The sequence below is a fragment of the Salmo salar genome, unplaced genomic scaffold, assembly GCF_965601325.2.
Source record: "Salmo salar unplaced genomic scaffold, fSalSal1 ptg000652l, whole genome shotgun sequence".
In the NCBI taxonomy this organism is placed as follows: domain Eukaryota; kingdom Metazoa; phylum Chordata; class Actinopteri; order Salmoniformes; family Salmonidae; genus Salmo; species Salmo salar.
This window is the reverse complement of record NW_027675454.1, coordinates 950,915-957,073: the sequence shown is the minus strand read 5'-3', so window position 1 is coordinate 957,073 and position 6,159 is coordinate 950,915.

The following is a 6,159-nucleotide window of genomic DNA, read 5'->3' as shown; positions in this document are numbered from 1 at the left end:
GGTGTGTGTGTTTGTTGTCGGTGTGTGTGTGTGTGTGTGTTGTCAGTGTGTGTGTGTGTTGTTGGTGTGTGTGTGTGTGTTGTCAGTGTGTGTGTGTTGTCGGTGTGTGTGTGTGTGTGTGTGTGTTGTCGGTGTGTGTGTGTGTGTGTGTGTGTGTGTTGTCGGTGTGTGTGTGTGTGTGTGTTGTCGGTGTGTGTGTGTGTGTGTGTTGTCGGTGTGTGTGTGTGTGTGTTGTCGGTGTGTGTGTGTGTGTTGTCGGTGTGTGTGTGTGTGTGTGTGTGTGTGTGTGTTGTCGGTGTGTTGTCGGTGTGTGTGTGTGTGGTCGGTGTGTGGTCGGTGTGTTGTCGGTGTGTGTGTGTGTGTGTTGTCGGTGTGTGTGTGTGTGTTGGCGTTGTGTGTGTGTGTGTTGTCGGTGTGTGTGTGTGTGTGTTGTCGGTGTGTGTGTGTGTGTGTTGTCAGTGTGTGTGTGTGTGTGTTGTCGGGGTGTGTGGTCAGTGTGTGTGTGTGTGTTGTCGGTGTGTGTGTGTGTGTTGTCAGTGTGTGTGTGTGTGTGTGTGTGTTGTCGGTGTGTGTGTGTGTGTTGTCGGTGTGTGTGTGTGTGTGTGTTGTGTGTGTGTGTGTTGTAAGTGTGTGTGTGTGTTGTCGGTGTGTGTGTGTGTGTGTGTTGTCGGTGTGTGTGTGTTGTCGGTGTGTGTGTGTGTGTGTGTGTTGTCGGTGTGTGTGTGTGTTGTTGGTGTGTGTGTGTGTGTTGTCGGTTTTTGTGTGTGTGTGTTGTGGGTGTGTGTGTGTGTTTGTTGTGTGTGTGTGTGTTGTCGGTGTGTGTGTGTGTGTGTTGTCCGTGTGTGTGTGTGTGTGTGTGTTGTCGGTGTGTGTGTGTTTGTGTGTTGTCGCCGTGTGTGTGTTGTCAGTGTGTGCGTTGTCGGTGTGTGTGTGTGTGTGTTGTCGGTGTGTGTGTGTGTGTTGTCGGTGTGTGTGTGTGTGTGTGTTGTCGGTGTGTGTGTGTGTGTGTGTTGTCGGGGTGTGTGTGTGTGTGTGTTGTTGGTGTGTGTGTGTGTGTTGTCAGTGTGTGTGTGTTGTCGGTGTGTGTGTGTGTGTGTGTTGTCGGTGTGTGTGTGTGTGTGTGTGTGTGTGTGTGTTGTCGGTGTGTGTGTGTGTGTTGTCGGTGTGTGTGTGTGTGTTGTCGGTGTGTGTGTGTGTGTGTTGTCGGTGTGTGTGTGTGTGTGTGTTGTCGGTGTGTGTGTGTGTGTGTGTGTGTGTGTGTGTGTGTGTGTGTGTGTGTGTGTGTGTTGTCGGTGTGTTGTCGGTGTGTGTGTGTGTGGTCGGTGTGTGGTCGGTGTGTTGTCGGTGGGTGTGTGTGTGTGTTGTCGGTGTGTGTGTGTGTGTGTGTTGTCGGTGTGTGTGTGTGTGTTGTCGGAGTGTGTGTGTGTGAGTGTTGTCGGTGTGTGTGTGTGTGTGTGTGTGTGTGTTGTCGGTGTGTGTGTGTTGTCGGTGTGTTGTCGGTGTGTGTGTGTGTGGTCGGTGTGTGGTCGGTGTGTTGTTTGTGTGTGTGTGTGTGTTGTCGGTGTGTGTGTGTTTGTGTTGTCGGTGTGTGTGTGTGTGTTGTCGGTGTGTGTGTGTGTGAGTGTTGTCGGTGTGTGTGTGTGTGTGTGTGTGTGTGTTGTCGGTGTGTGTGTGTTTGTTGTGTGTGTGTGTGTTGTCTGTGTGTTTGTGTTTGTTGTCGGTGTGTGTGTGTGTTGTCGGTGTGTGTGTGTGTGTGTTTTTGCGGTGTGTGTGTGTGTGTGTTGTCGGTGTGTGTGTTGTCGGTGTGTGTGTTTGTGTGTGTGTTGTCGGTGTGTGCATGTGTGTGTTGTCGGTGTGTGTGTGTGTGTGTTGTCGGTGTGTGTGTTGTCGGTGTGTGTGTGTTGTTGGTGTGTGTGTGTTGTCGGTGTGTGTGTGTGTGTGTTGTCAGTGTGTGTGTGTGTGTGTTGTCGGTGTGTGTGTGTGTTGTCGGTGTGTGTGTGTGTTGTCGGTGTGTGTGTGTGTGTTGTCAGTGTGTGTGTGTGTGTGTGTTGTCGGTGTGTGTGTGTGTGTTGTCGGTGTGTGTGTGTGTGTGTTGTGTGTGTGTGTGTTGTAAGTGTGTGTGTGTGTTGTCGGTGTGTGTGTGTTGTCGGTGTGTGTGTGTGTGTTGTCGGTGTGTGTGTGTTGTCGGTGTGTGTGTGTGTGTTGTCGGTGTGTGTGTGTGTGTGTGTGTGTTGTCGGTGTGTGTGTGTGTGTGTGTGTGTGTGTGTGTGTGTGTTGTCGGTGTGTGTGTGTGTGTGTGTGTGTGTGTGTGTTGTCGGTGTGTGTGTGTGTGTGTGTTGTCGGGGTGTGTGTGTGTGTGTGTTGTTGGTGTGTGTGTGTGTGTTGTCAGTGTGTGTGTGTTGTCGGTGTGTGTGTGTGTGTGTTTGTGTGTGTTGTCGGTGTGTGAGTGTGTGTGTGTTGTCGGTGTGTGTGTGTGTGTTTTCGGTGTGTGTGTGTGTGTGTTGTCGGTGTGTGTGTGTGTGTGTGTTGTCGGTGTGTGTGTGTGTGTGTGTGTGTGTGTGTGTGTGTGTGTGTGTGTTGTCGGTGTGTTGTCGGTGTGTGTGTGTGTGGTCGGTGTGTGGTCGGTGTGTTGTCGGTGGGTGTGTGTGTGTGTTGTCGGTGTGTGTGTGTGTGTGTTGTCAGTGTGTGTGTTTGTGTGTTGTCGGTGTGTGTTGTCGGTGTATGTGTTGTCGGTGTGTGTTGTCGGTGTGTGTGTGTGTGTTGTCGGTGTGTGTGTATGTGTGTGTTGTCGGTGTGTGTGTGTGTGTGTGTGTGTTGTCGGTGTGTGTGTTGTCGGTGTGTGTGTGTTGTCGGTGTGTGTGTGTGTGTTGTTTGTGTGTGTGTGTGTGTTGTCGGTGTCTGTGTGTGTGTGTGTTGTCGGTGTGTGTGTGTGTGTTGTCGGTGTGTGTGTGTGTGAGTGTTGTCGGTGTGTGTGTGTGTGTGTGTGTGTGTGTGTTGTCGGTGTGTGTGTGTTTGTTGTGTGTGTGTGTGTTGTCTGTGTGTTTGTGTGTGTTGTCGGTGTGTGTGTGTGTTGTCGGTGTGTGTGTGTGTGTTTTTGCGGTGTGTGTGTGTTGTCGGTGTGTGTGTTGTCGGTGTGTGTGTTTGTGTGTGTGTTGTCGGTGTGTGCATGTGTGTGTTGTCGGTGTGTGTGTGTGTGTTGTCGGTGTGTGTGTTGTCGGTGTGTGTGTGTTGTTGGTGTGTGTGTGTTGTCGGTGTGTGTGTGTGTGTTGTCAGTGTGTGTGTGTGTGTGTGTGTTGTCGGTGTGTGTGTGTGTGTTGTCGGTGTGTGTGTGTGTGTTGTCAGTGTGTGTGTGTGTGTGTGTTGTCGGTGTGTGTGTGTGTGTTGTCGGTGTGTGTGTGTGTGTGTTGTGTGTGTGTGTGTTGTAAGTGTGTGTGTGTGTTGTCGGTGTGTGTGTGTGTGTGTGTGTTGTCGGTGTTTGTGTGTTGTCGGTGTGTGTGTGTGTGTGTTGTCGGTGTGTGTGTGTGTGTGTTGTCGGTGTGTGTGTGTGTGTTGTCGGTGTGTGTGTGTGTGTGTGTGTTGTCGGTGTGTGTGTGTGTGTGTGTGTTGTCGGTGTGTGTGTGTGTTGTCGGTGTGTATGTGTTGTTTGTGTGTGTGTGTGTGTTGTCGGTGTGTGTGTGTGTGTGTTGTCGGTGTGTGTGTGTGTGTGTTGTCGGTGTGTGTGTGTGTGTTGTCGGTGTGTGTGTGTTTGTTGTGTGTGTGTGTTGTCGGTGTGTGTGTGTGTGTGTTGTCGGTGTGTGTGTGTGTGTGTTGTCAGTGTGTGTGTGTGTGTGTTGTCGGTGTGTGTGTGTTTGTGTGTTGTCGCCGTGTGTGTGTTGTCGGTGTGTGTGTTGTCGGTGTGTGTGTGTGTTGTCGGTGTGTGTGTGAGTGTGTGTGTGTGTTGTCGGTGTGTGTGTGTGTGTTGTCGGTGTGTGTGTGTGTTGTCGGTGTGTGTGTGTGTGTGTGTTGTCGGTGTGTGTGTGTGTGTCTTGAGTGTGTGTGTGTGTGTGTTGTCTGTGTGTGTGTGTGTTGTCGGTGTGTGTGTGTGTTGTCGGTGTGTGTGTGTGTGTGTGTTGTCGGTGTGTGTGTGTGTGTTGTCAGTGTGTGTGTGTGTGTTGTCGGTGTGTGTGTGTGTGTGTGTTGTCGGTGTGTGTGAGTGTGTTGCTGGTGTGTGTGTGTGTGTGTTGTCGGTGTGTGTGTGTGTGTTGTCGGTGTGTGTGTGTGTGTTGTCGGTGTGTGTGTGTGTGTGTGTGTTGTCGGTGTGTGTGTGTGTGTGTGTGTGTTGTCGGTGTGTGTGTGTGTGTGTTGTCGGTGTGTGTGTGTGTGTGTTGTCGGTGTGTGTGTGTGTGTGTTGTCGGTGTGTGTGTGTGTGTGTTGTCGGTGTGTGTGTGTGTTGTCGGTGTGTGTGTGTGTGTGTGTTGTCAGTGTGTGTGTGTGTGTCTTGTCAGTGTGTGTGTGTGTGTTGTCGGTGTGTGTGTGTTTATGTGTTGTCGGTGTGTGTGTGTGTGTGTTGTCGGTGTGTGTGTGTGTTGTCGGTGTGTGTGTGTGTGTTGTCGGTGTGTGTGTGTGTGTGTTGTCGGTGTGTGTGTGTGTGTGTGTGTGTTGTCGGTGTGTGTGTGTGTGTGTTGTCGTGTGTGTGTGTGTTGTGTGTGTGTGTGTTGTCGGTGTGTGTGTGTGTGTGTTGTCGGTGTGTGTGTGTGTTGTCGGTGTGTGTGTGTGTGTTGTCGGTGTGTGTGTGTGTGTGTTGTCGTGTGTGTGTGTGTTGTGTGTGTGTGTGTTGTCGGTGTGTGTGTGTGTGTGTTGTCGGTGTGTGTGTGTGTGTTGTCGGTGTGTGTGTGTGTGTGTGTGTGTTGTCGGTGTGTGTGTGTGTGTGTTGTCGGTGTGTGTGTTTGTGTGTTGTCGGTGTGTGTGTGTGTGTGTGTGTGTGTTGTCGGTGTGTGTGTGTGTGTGTTGTGTGTGTGTGTGTTGTCGGTGTGTGTGTGTGTGTGTTGTCGGTGTGTGTGTGTGTGTGTGTGTTGTCGGTGTGTGTGTGTGTGTTGTGTGTGTGTGTGTTGTCGGTGTGTGTGTGTGTGTGTTGTCGGTGTGTGTGTGTGTGTGTGTGTTGTCGGTGTGTGTGTGTTGTCGGTGCGTGTGTGGGTGTGTTGTCGGTGTGTGTGTGTGTTGTCGGTGTGTGTGTGTGTGTTGTCGGTGTGTGTGTGTGTGTGTGTGTGTTGTCGGTGTGTGTGTGTTGTCGGTGTGTGTGTGTTGTCGGTGTGTTGTCGGTGTGTGTGTGTGTGTGTTGTCGGTGTGTGTGTGTGTGTTGTCGGTGTGTGTGTGTTGTTGGTGTGTGTGTGTGTTGTGTGTGTGTGTGTGTTGTCGGTGTGTGTGTGTGTGTGTTGTCGGTGTGTGTGTGTGTGTGTCTTGTCGGTGTGTGTGTGTTGTCGTTGTGTGTGTGTGTGTGTGGTAGGTGTGTGTGTGTGTTGTCGGTGTGTGTGTGTGTGTGTTGTCGGTGTGTGTGTGTTGTCGGTGTGTGTGTGTGTGTTGTCGGTGTGTGTGTGTGTGTTGTTGGTGTGTGTGTGTGTGTGTGTGTGTTGTCGGTGTGTGTGTGTGTTGTCGGTGTGTGTGTGTGTGTGTTGTCGGTGTGTGTGTGTTGTCGGTGTGTGTGTGTGTTGTCGGTGTGTGTGTGTGTGTGTTGTCGGTGTGTGTGTGTGTGTTGTTGGTGTGTGTGTGTTGTTGGTGTGTGTGTGTGTTGTGTGTGTGTGTGTGTTGTCGGTGTGTGTGTGTGTGTGTTGTCGGTGTGTGTGTGTGTGTGTCTTGTCGGTGTGTGTGTGTTGTCGTTGTGTGTGTGTGTGTGTGGTAGGTGTGTGTGTGTGTTGTCGGTGTGTGTGTGTGTGTGTTGTCGGTGTGTGTGTGTTGTCGGTGTGTGTGTGTGTGTTGTCGGTGTGTGTGTGTGTGTTGTTGGTGTGTGTGTGTGTGTGTGTGTGTTGTCGGTGTGTGTGTGTGTTGTCGGTGTGTGTGTGTGTGTGTTGTCAGTGTGTGTGTGTGTGTTGTCGGTGTGTGTGTGTGTGTGTTGTCGGTGTGTGTGTGTGTGTGTGTTGTCAGTGTGTGTGTGTGTGTGTGTGTTGTCGGTGTGTGTGTGTGTGT